The 12538-nt window shown below is 40.9% G+C and overlaps 1 protein-coding gene across 8 annotated transcripts in view; it reads right to left on the reverse strand.

The window, feature by feature from the left end:
• Window positions 1–12538, reverse strand: part of SBF2 (SET binding factor 2) — a 290016-nt gene that overhangs the window by 276889 nt on the left and 589 nt on the right. The window lies entirely within an intron of this gene.

Consider the following 12538-nt stretch of genomic DNA (forward strand, 5'->3'; position numbering starts at 1 on the left):
CAGGCAGCAAATACCTGTGTTAGAACATCTAATATGGAAGACTTGGATAAATTAACTCCCTAACCACATCGGTACTTGCAGTGTAATATTAAGCAGAGTTAATGGACTTAAAAGAGTGTAACTCTGCTTAAGAGCCTCTTGTGGCACAGAGTGGTAAGGCAGCAGTCATGCAGTCTGAAAGCTTTGCCCATGAGGCTGGGAGTTCGCTCAGGGTTGACTCAGCCTTCCATCCTTCCGAGGTCAGTAAAATGAGTACCCAGCTTTCTGGGGGGTAAACGGTAATGACTGGGGAAGGCACTGGCAAACCACCCCGTATTGAGTCTGCCATGAAAACGCTAGAGGGCGTCACCCCAAGGGTCAGACATGACCTGGTGCTTGCACAGGGGATACCTTTACCTTTAACTCTGCTTACGATTGCACTGTTATATAAGATCTTTTTCTCTCAGAGGATAAATAACTCCAAAATTTTAACATAGCAACCCCAGCTATCCAAATACAAGGTTGTCTAAACACTGATTAAATTGTATGACTTGACTTGAAATAATTATTCTATCAGCTATCTATGTTTTCTGAAATTTCTGAAATTACTATGACAACACAGAAGTGGCTGTAATATATATACTCCTGTATTATTCCAAAGACGTCTATTCCAGGCAACCCACAATGACTTCCTATGTTAGCATCACCTGGGCACTGAATCATGGCACAGACTCCCCCTATGTGACTATAAACCAGAGATTTCAATTCACTTTTGGACTGACTGATCCATGTTACCCGCTGATGTTCCTTCTCATACAGCTATAGGAATGCACACTAAACTGTCCTTTAATGGCACAGTGGCTAGGTAAACCAACTTGTTTCTGTGCCTACTTATTCCTATGCCCACCTTGGCATATTTTGCCCCCCCAAAAAAACCTTTAAAATCCTTTGATATATATGCATAGAAAGACATGCCAGTATTTCCATATGCATAGAAATAAACCCAAATACCTCTTACTTCTCAATAAAAGAGTTTCCAGTAATTTGCCTTTGCTAGTTTAAATAGAATCAGAGACTGCTACTGTATCAGTCAATTAGTTTTATTGGTTGGTTTAAGACCAAAGTTCATTTTAAAGATAATTATGGACAAAGTAGTTTCATGTGCAATCCAGTGATTCAACTGTATGGTCCTTTGTTTCTGATAGAGCAGTAGAGTGCAAGAGAACTAGGAGAGCCAAAAGAATTAGGAACAAATGCAATGTGGGCACAAGGTGCTCTGTCAACATAGGACAATAATATAAACTGTTGCACGGAACAAATCTTTCATAGCCAGATGTACGTCATTAAATTTTAATTTGTCACAAGCCATTAAATATTTTATCTCATTTGTTTCCATTCCTGAAATTTTGTAACATATTTCCCCATTATAAATTTCTGCAATTAGTGTAGATTACATTTTTAAGTTTGCCCTGTAATAACTAGCCTGAGATTAACCCCTCTAATAATGCTAGTCCCGTGTCATAGGAAAATCAAAATCAGTATTTTCATTTTAATCTGGATAATATTAATTATATTAAAATAATTATCCATCTTGTGCTATAGCCCCACATTGGGACCTTCATGAGCTCTTACCACTGGTGGCGGGGTTAACCGTTAGTTAAACAGAGCCTGAAGAACAGCTCTTCCAAAGAGTGTATCACTCCTGTCCTGAAGGTCCTTTGCATAGTGCTTAACAAATCCCTCTTCTCTCAACCAGGTCGCCGGCAATGGAACTCAATGCTAGAACTCTATGGAGGAACCCATTGCCCAAACCGAGTGGCCCCGGACTTCGAGAGGACACAAAATTTGTGCTGCCTGTAAGCGGCCTTGATTGCAGAAACAACCCACCTGGAGATTGAATGTGTGGAAGCTGCTCTGCCCATCTTGGGTCCCCAGTAACAGACAAATATAGACTTTGTTTGCCTAAAGTGTCATGTCCTATCTATCTAAAAAATATAACAGGACCCTTTTAACACTCAAGGAATGGAGCTGCTGTTCCGTTTCCAAAGCAACATCCAGGAAAAAGACTGGGAGAATCACCCCCTAAGCCAGGTGGAACACATTATGGAAGGAAGTCTCTCACAAGGCATAGAACTACCTTCCCTGGGGAAAACCGTATGTAAGGGCATATCCTCTGAGGGCTGCCAAGTCATCCACCCTCCTGGCCGAAGTAACTGCAACCAGGAAGGCTACCTTTATGGAAAGGAGGCTGAGGGGCACCAAGTCTAGTGGTTCAAACAGAGGTGGCATAAGGGTTGAGAAAACCAGCAGAAGAGACCATGGTGTCTCCATGGCACAGGACAGCAAGTGAGTTTTTAGTCCTGCCTCCCTGTATGAGTGGCAGGAAGACACCCACTGAGACGTCCTCCTGGATCTCAAGGGAGAAATCTTCCTGAGTACTGGGGAATACACGTTATTCAGGCCCATTAAGAAACAGTGGGACAGCTTGGGTGCAAATATGGATGAACCTTGCACATATGCATGGAACGCTGCCAGGGCAGCAAGATGCATCTGAATGGACACCACTGAAAGACCAGACTTGGCCAGGGTTAGAAGGTAGTCCCAGTACATCAGGTAGGAGACAGGTGAAAGGGCAAATACCCCTATGTCTAGCCCATGTCTGGAATCTGATCCACTTGAGGGCATAAGCATATTGGATGAGGGGTTTCCTTGAGTTTAGAAAGATAACCCTAATGCTCTCAGAGAGAGGCTGTTCTGACCACAGACCCGCCACACTGCCAAGTGCAAGTGAAAGATCTCTAGAAATGGAGGGGAACAGAACTCCAGAAGTTCAGGAACCCATGGCAGAGAAATGAGCACCACCCCGCCCCCTCAAACAATTCAAGTAAAATGGGGAACCAAGTCTGTCAGGGCCAAGCTGGCACCACCAAGATGGTTCTGGTGCCCTCTTGACACATCTTGTGCAATACCCTGGGAGTTAATGGTAAAGGGTGGAGAATGCAAAAGGGGGCCGTTCCAGTAGAACTGAAAAGCATCGCCCAGAAAGCTGCTGCCCACACCAGCTGGGGAACAGAACTGTGGTGCTTTGGCTGATTGGGGAGTCACAAAAAGTCTATTAATGGGAACCCTCAACAGTGGAAAACTGTTATATATATATATCCACTTAGCCTGACTGGTAGCATATCGAGCTAACCCACTATATATATTGCCCTCAGGTGCACCTGGAGCTCTAGAGCTTGCTCCCACACCTGAAAGGTCTCTCTGCAAAGAACCTAAGAGGAAGTCCTTCCCCTCCCCAGCTTATTCAGATAAAACTTTGTGCATGTGTAGTCCATTGGATCAGGATGTTTCGCTTGGCAACAATATCTGAGAAGGTGGTCAGGGCCAAACCAATAGACCTCAGCTTGAGAAAATTGATATGAAGGGTGGACTCCCTTACCCCCCCCCCAAACCCTGAACAGTATAGATCCCACAATGGGATTCCCAAACAAGTGTGAATAATTGGAATCATTGCCCAAGCCTGTAGCTAATAAACAGACATCCAGGACACAGACACCTAGAGCCCATGAAAATGCTCAAGAAATTAAACCTAAAGCACATAATGTAACACACTAATTAAATGCAGCTGCCTAAACACCTTGGGGGACACTGTGCAGGCTGTTGCTAATACCTCTGCTTCTGTCTCAGCTGTAATTCAGTGTTGAGGGACAGAAAGGCTGGGGGGGGGGGAGAACCAGCCGACGCTGCACAGCCATCCCCTCTCATAGCCAATCAGTGTCAAGTACAAGAGAAGGAGCAACAGTAGGGCACTGCATCCACTCACTAGCCTGGACTTAATCAACCAGCTGCATCCAGCCAACTGAACAAGACAGTCACTCTGTGCAGCCACTGAACCCCACTCTTGTTGCTGGCTGACCTGCAGATTTGCATGTCATACATGAGGGAGAAGACATTGCACCCAGCCAGCCCAGTTCTGGGGAAGTGAGCAAGAGAGCTGTACTGTGCATTTCTTCACTGGCCAGTGCCTGCAACTTTGTGTTCCAAGCAAAAGGAAGGGCAGGAGCACTGGTGTGGATCCAACCATCACCTCTTCCTCCACTCTTCTTTGGGTGACAGATAGTGGGATAAAAGGACTGAAAAGAGAGCAAGGTGGGTGGCCGCCTCTCTCCCTCATGGGCCGCCATGTCCTTGGTTAAGTCATTCCCATTATTCTAGTTCAGTGGGTTTGGTGGGAATGAAAGGGGTGTAGAAACCCTATCCTTGACTTTTGCCAAGGGCCCCCAAATTATTTTGACTGTCCCTGCACATGCCTGACTAGGTAGTCAGACTAGGACTATGCAAACACTGGAAATTAATAACTGTAATATTTGTATACCAATGGGAACAAACAACTGATAAATTATTTATGACTATTCTTAAATATCTCATGACACAGAAAAACAACATGCTTGAAAAGCAATGTGAATTTATGGCAATGGCTAATACTAAGTTCCAAAGGAAGCCACAAATACATCATAGAGACAACAGGGGTGAATATGCAAGAAGTAACAAGGCACATATATTACCACAAAGATGCTAAAGTGAAAAAAAGACAACTAATCTACATAATATAGTATAAACCATAAATCTACATCATAAACTATTGACAGCATTTTAGATGAACTATGGGACACATTCAAACCCAGCACATGACACATTAGAGTGTATGGATTTAACTCTACATGTACATCTCAAGCGAAAAATGGATGAAGTTGGAAAGCAGAACCATGAAAGGAATTTTGGTTGGTTACAGTGACCAATGCAAAAGATATCAAATCCTAAATTCCAAACCTGACATGGCCACCAAAAATATATATAGTTTACTTTGACAAGACTTAGGGGGCATTTCTGTACAACCATAGAATAATGAACAACTTTCACCGAAGGACAAGTTACAAATCAATAATAAGAAATGGCATTGAACACTGCTGTACTCAATTATGACAAGTATACAAAATATGATAAAGTAATACTATCTAGAACAACTAAAAGATCCACTACTACATTGACTCTTGCATTGCTAAAATAGAAGGGACACCTTAACCTTCATCCTGGGAAGACATTTCTGGCTAAGAAGTGCAAAAGCAATAAATAATTCTACAAAAATAAGACTCCAATATTCACCGTTACCACATGAACACAAAAACACAGGGTGTAAATCATCATATAGAATCAAATATAATGTTAGGGACAGATTCAGACATGCAAGACAAGACTTATAGCAAAAAGATATTCCCAGAAATATGGAAAGAAATTTGCTCCAGTTGTAAGGCATTTCACCATAAGATCAATTAAATCCCAACTGCCAGACAGGTAATACAGATCAAGCACATAGACGTTACAACAAAATAGCCTTCTTGCATGGTAAGAAGAAATCTATATCCGCTAACTGCCTTCAAGACAACATGGGACCAGTATTTACTATGCAAATTAGGACTCCAAAAATTCTGGCCACCGGGCTGCAATGGAACTTCGAAAAGTCAGGATGGCATCTAGTATTTTCAACCAATAACAAACCTTTTGTCTCTTATGGCCTTAGCTTGGCTGCTATGGCTCCAAACAGCTGTTGTTCACACACACATACTGCAATCAGAGAAACTTGGCTGCCTTTGGAAACCTCTGTCTTTCCCCTAGCAACTGTTATGAGATGGGAGGAGGAGTAGGCAAGAGAAGCCAGGAAAACAGCAACCACGCTAGATGTGTGGGAAGTGTTGTCAAGTTGCAGTCACATTACACTGGCAAGCGAAAAACTAAAGTGGTTTGCCATTGTCTTCCTCTACAGAATCTTCCTCAGTGGTTTCCCTTCTAAGCCCTCCTTAGCTTCCAAAATGTAACAAGGCTAGCACAATGTATCCCTCGCCAAGCTAAAAGAAAATGAAATGTGATAAAGTAACAATATCTATTTTAAAATACACACCGCTCCTTGACCATAATGAAAAGAGGGACTCAGCTAGCTCTGGGACGTTCTCCCCCATCTGATTGTCAGGGATGCAGCGAATATGTGTAACACAAAAAGGCACACTATAACATTCATATTGCATTAATGCACCTTATGTAACTGAACCTTGAGGACTGAAGAGATATATATCTCAAAAATGATCCATTAAGATTCTAACAAGTATATCTGTAAAAAAAAAAAAAAAAAATTAAGACAGCTATTTTAAAATCTGTTCTGGCCCCTACCTGGTGGAATGAGCTCCCAGAGGAGATCAGGGCCCTGACGGAGCTTAAACCGTTCCGCAGGGCCTGCAAAAAGGAGCTCCTCCACCAGGCATTTGGCCGAGACCAGACGTAATCTACAGCGACCAAGGGCCCCTGCTCCCCCCCACCCCCCCTCAGAATTCAATCAATAAGCCACCCCCCTCAGAATCCCATCAACAAGCCCTGGACCTGTTTGTATTACGATTGTTTACTGTTATACTGTGTTGTATTTGGTTGCAATTGTTGTTTATCGATGTACATGTTCTACAGACTGTTTTATGTATGGTTCTCTGTTATAATGTAAACCGCCCTGAGCCTCCGGGGAGGGTGGTATAGAAGTATGATAAATAAGTAAATAAGTAAATAAGTAAATCTGGTTTAGAGGATGATGGTTTTGTGGGGGGGGGGTGATGAATATAAGTACAACCTAGTTCAAATGTATAATACAAAACTGTTTTATAATAGATGCTTCTGCCGTCATTGGAAGACCAAAATATGAATGCATTTGTTCAGCAATTAACAGTGCAATCCTCAGAACGCTTTCATGGGAGTAAGGCCCATTAAATAAACCAGTTGGGAATTGGATTGTGGGTTGAGCAAGACTGTAATTAGTAAGGACAGCTAGCTCACAATTTAAGGGACAGTCTCTTTTTTGGATATTTCTAGGTCATCAAGAAATACTACTACAGCATCAAGGGGAGAAATAGTAGGTTAAAAATATATTATTTGGAAAATGTTTGCTTCAATTTAACCACTGCTTCTGCAATTTTTCTTCAACAGCTGATGGAAGACCTGTCAGCCGTAATATAAGCAGAAATAAAAAGTCTCAGGTTGGTGATGTCTCAGTCAAGTCTCAAACCATTGCCAGCTTGAGACTTCTTTCTTTTGCAATTTTTCTTGGCGTAGTACTTTCAAGAAGAAATTAAATACTTGCATTACCTATACATCTTTTCTGAATTTATAATTTCAGTGCATGATCAAGTTCTGACACCCTACTAGTAAGACTAGTACAGAACTAGAGATTTGTCTCAGTGCTTTAAATTCACATCAGTGAATGAAGAGACAAGTTATCTTCTGTATATCATCCATTATAAATTCTCATTATTTCCTACTGAAATGTGCTTAAGACTAGAGCCAGCTCTTTACATGCAATATTCATAACAATGTCTTGGCCAAAATAGCAACAAGTCAGTGTTACTAAACACAACTGCAGCTATTTAGATATAAACTGCAAGGTTTCATTAGAGACTGGCTTAGTATTAGAAAGCACAGTTTTTTCTCCAGTATCTTGGATCAAAATAGCCCTAATATAAAAGTTCATTTTTGCCTTATACCACCTCACTGTCCTCAGATCACATTAAATATGTTTCTCTGAGTCCTTTGGGGCATTATTTCTACAAATGAAATGGCTACGTGAAATACTCTCTGTTGGGGGACAGTATATTTTGTTTGCTACCATTGCCACTGAAATACTTTTAAAGGTAGCATTATAAATGTTCAGAAGTACATATTCAATCTTATTATTAGTGATGATGATAATAAGCAGGCATTAGTAGTTCTATGTAACATTTCCATTCTTCTACATAATGTGCAAGGATTTCTTCTCAACAAGAACGCCATTAATCTTACTTTTTCCAGAGGCAGCACCAAGGAATGGAACATTGGCATGCTGCTACAGTCTGCTGATGCTATGTGTCATTAAGGCATTAAAAACTCTGTTTTCTGTAGCGGCTTTAGCCTTGGGACAACTTCAAAACTTTTCCACTGATAGCTGAATACTTCTGTCTTTTACCAAGATTTTTTGAAGATATGTGGTACACAGCTTGGCTTGCATAGCTATCTTATTTAGTTTTCCAACCAATCCTAACAAAGAGATTGGTATTTACAATAGAACAAAGCATGTTGTTGTTGTTATGTGCGAAGTCGTGTCCGACCCATCGCGACCCCATGGACAATGATCCTCCAGGCCTTCCTGTCCTCTACCATTCCCCGGAGTCCATTTAAGTTTGCACCTACTGCTTCAGTGACTCCATCCATCCACCTCATTCTCTGTCGTCCCCTTCTTCTTTTGCCCTCGATCGCTCCCAGCATTAGGCTCTTCTCCAGGGAGTCCTTCCTTCTCATGAGGTGGCCAAAATATTTGAGTTTCATCTTCAGGATCTGGCCTTCTAAAGAGCAGTCAGGGCTGATCTCCTCTAGGACTGACTGGTTTGTTCGCCTTGCAGTCCAAGGGACTCGCAAGAGTCTTCTCCAGCACCAGAGTTCAAAAGCCTCAATTCTTTGACGCTCGGCCTTCCTTATGGTCCAACTTTCGCAGCCATACATTGCAACTGGGAAGACCATAGCCTTGACTAAATGCACTTTTGTTGGCTGGGTGATGTCTCTGCTTTTTAGGATGCTGTCTAGATTTGCCATAGCTTTCCTCCCCAGGAGCAAGCGTCTTTTAATTTCTTTGCTGCAGTCCCCATCTGCAGTGATCCTGGAGCCCAGGAAAATAAAATCTGCCACTATCTCCATTTCTTCCCCTTCTATTTGCCAGGAATTGAGAGGGCCGGATGCCATGATCTTTGTTTTCTTGATGTTGAGTTTCAAGCCAACTTTTGCACTCTCCTCCTTCACCCGCATCAACAGGCTCTTTAGTTCCTCTTCACTTTCTGCCATTAGAGTGGTATCATCTGCGTATCTGAGGTTGTTGATATTTCTCCCTGCAATCTTGATCCCAATTTGTGACTCCTCTAATCCTGCATTTCTCATGATGTGCTCTGCATACAAGTTAAATAGGCAAGGCGACAGTATACAGCCTTGCCGAACTCCTTTCTCAATTTTGAACCAGTCAGTGATTCCATGTTCAGTTCTCACTGTTGCTTCTTGACCTGCATATAAATTTCTCAAGAGACAAATAAGATGCTCTGGTATTCCCATCTCTTTAAGAACTTGCCACAATTTGTTGTGCTCCACACAATCAAAGGCTTTAGCATAGTCAATGAAGCAGAAGTAGACGTTCTTCTGGTACTCCCTAGCTTTCTCCATGATCCAGCGTATGTTGGCAATTTGATCTCTAGTTCCTCTGCCTCTTCGAAATCCTGCCTGTACTTCTGGAAGTTCTCGGTCCACATATTGCTGGATCCTAGCTTGTAGGATTTTGAGCATAACTTTGCTCGCATGAGAAATTAGTGCGATGGTGCGGTAGTTTGAACATTCTTTGGCATTGCCCTTCTTTGGGATTGGAATGTAAACTGACCTTTTCCAATCCTGTGGCCATTGTTGAGTTTTCCAAATTTGCTGGCATATTGAGTGTAGCACTTTTACTGCATCGTCCTTTAAGATTTTGAATAGTTCAACTGGAATGCTGTCACTACCACTAGCTTTATTGTTGCTCAGACTTCCTAAGGCCCATTTGACTTCACATTCCAGGATGTCTGGCTCCAGGTCAGTAACTACCCCATTGTGGTCATCAGGGATGTTAAGCTCGCTCTTGTATAGTTCTTCTGTATAATTTTGCCACCTTTGTTTGATCTCTTCTGTTTCTGTGAGGTCCCTACCATTTTGGTCCCTTATCATACCCATCTTTGCATGAAACGTTCTCTTCATATCTCCAATTTTCTTGAAAAGATCTCTGGTCCTCCCCATTCTATTGTTTTCTTCTATTTGTTTGCACTGTTCATTTAACAAGGCATTCTTATCTCTTCTAGCTTTTCTCTGGAATTCTGCATTCAATTGGGTGTATCTTTCTCTTTCTCCCTTGCCTTTCACTTCCCTTCTCTCCTTAGCTATTTGTAAAGCTATTTGTCAAAAATGCAAACATTTGACAGAAAGGTAAGGAGACTGTAAGCCGCTTTTAGACTCCTTTGAGTAGAGAAAAGCAGCCTATAAGAACGAACTCTTCTTCTTCATAAGATACTAGATTTGTTTTATTTTCCTGCTACAAACACAGCTAACTATCTGAAAATATCTGCATCAATACTGTTGTTTTAGATTTAATTTCCAAGCATGAAACTGAAGAAAATAGTACTGCTATCCCATAGTTTGAGGCATTGTGATGTTTGTTAAGAAATAAAGGTCAGTTCTCTATGCATTATAGGACTGTATGTGGGATTATGGAATTCAAACTAAACAGTGAATATCTATTCTTTCAAGAAAAGTACTCTCTCAAATAGTTTGAATTACTTGGCTTCTAAAGAAAAACAAACCAGTTGTGGAATTTCTCTTTTTCAGTATGAAATTAATATCTGAAGATATGTTAGCCTCAGTTTGGGTTTACTACCTAGTAAAATGAATCAAGCACCTACTAGTCTATTTCACATAATCAGTCAGTCAGTATGTTTATTTGGTCAATTTCACATAGTGTAGATGCCAACATGATCAAGCTCTCAGAATTGATAAGAGTGACACCTCTAAAGAAGAAATCAACGTTCCTAGAGATATAAAGTTTGTATTTAAAGTTTGTATTTTCAGTGCTTATTCAAGCCCTGTTATTTATAGACATAATTAGGAAATAATTAAGATGCTCCAAGGAAACACTAATTCCAAGGCTGCCAAGAGCAGCATTTTTGTGATGCTCTAACTATATGCATGGCAAATAGCCTCATATTATTCAAGAATGTGAACTTGAACAAGAGCTTAAGTGTTTTCAAGACTCAAGTCATAGTAACGAATATGCAAATTTTGTGTTCTAACCACTCAGTCTTAAAGATGTTAAGTCTGATTTAAAATTCACTGAATTCATAAGAAACCTTAGTAAGCATACACAAGATTGCAAGATTTCTTCTACGTACAGGATTATATGTCTACTTTAAATGGAGGAAATGTTTTATTTACATAATTATGTAAATAATCACAATTATGTAACTAAAGATTCAATGCATTATTAATATGATGACAACCAAGACAAAAATTTTGTAAGGCACAGCCATGATAACTAATAAAGAGCATTCAGCTCTTTAAAATTCTGTTTAAAGGCAATAAGGACTCACCCCCCCCCCGCCAAAATCTCTTCAAAAACAACTTCTATCTAGGTATCATAGTACACACCATTAAAGTATTAAAATATTTTCCAAAATCACATTATTCTGTATTTGGTAGAATTTCTATTCATTCTCTATTCCACGATATTACTTTTCGGGGTCATTAAGTCAACATGGTGACCCTGTAGAGTTTTCAAGGCAAGAACACAATTGGTTTACCTTCTAATATGAAATTATAGCATTTTATATATTTCTTTTGTGTTTTATCTTCCACGTTTTCTTAAAACTGTAAGCTTATGGGTAGGGTCTAGCCCCTTTTTTAAAAAGCTTATATAAGAGCCAAATTTGAGCATATGACAAATATCATTACAATGGCCTATTATGCACGGCCGCTGAAACGGCGGCATGGAGAATGTGGAGGAGGAAGAAGCTAAGCAAACCGCTTATGCACGGGACAGAACGCAACAGCGGCAAAACCCAGAGTACACGATTATGCACACGGCTACTCCGGAGCTGCTTCTGGTTGCGCCTGGGTCCCGGGAAGCTCCACTTTCTTCCGCATCTCGCTAACGTGGCTTTTTCGGCAGCATACATTGACTCTGCGCCCGGTTGCCGCCTGCAGCGTGCATAATTGGTGATTTTAGCCACCGCCATCCCAACCCGAATGCGGATCTTCCACTCCGTGCATAATGGGCCAATATGGTGCACAGCACCATTATAACAAAATATTGAATTGCTTTAAAGTGCTAACAAAAGGCAGGGGGAGCCAATGATATTACAGGATTTTGCTACACCTACAAAGGTAACATCAATGCTAGGGCTTAACACAGAATACTACCTTGCTCCAACATTTGTGTCCAAGTATTTTGAACCTCAACAAAAGCACATTCAGAAAGATAAGAATATCTTCATATTATATTTTTCAGTACCCATAGCCACAGCAGTGTTTTAGATTAGGATACTAGATTGAAATTTGCTTTAAAGTTTAAACCACTTATTTATAATCCTCAATGAAGTACGGTGCCCATTATGTAGATCTTCAAACTCTGAAATGGCCTATATTTCCCCTTTTGCAAATGATTACAACAGTCTTTCAAGAGAACAGAAGAATAAAAATCATTTAACAAATGAAAGTGAGTTCATGTTTGTGTTTATATACGTATATATACACAATATGCCTACGTTTATACCATCCACTACTTGAGAAGGACCCACCCCTCCTCCTTGCGGAATCGAATTATTCTCCGGATGTGACAGGAGTGTATTAACTTAATGGGGAAAGGGGAAGCCTCTACTAGTGTTTTCATGTTCTCTGCCAAGCAGTATATACAGCCACAAAGGGAAGAACTCCGAAG

This window comes from Paroedura picta, chromosome 2 (genome assembly GCF_049243985.1).
Source record: "Paroedura picta isolate Pp20150507F chromosome 2, Ppicta_v3.0, whole genome shotgun sequence".
Taxonomy (NCBI): domain Eukaryota; kingdom Metazoa; phylum Chordata; class Lepidosauria; order Squamata; family Gekkonidae; genus Paroedura; species Paroedura picta.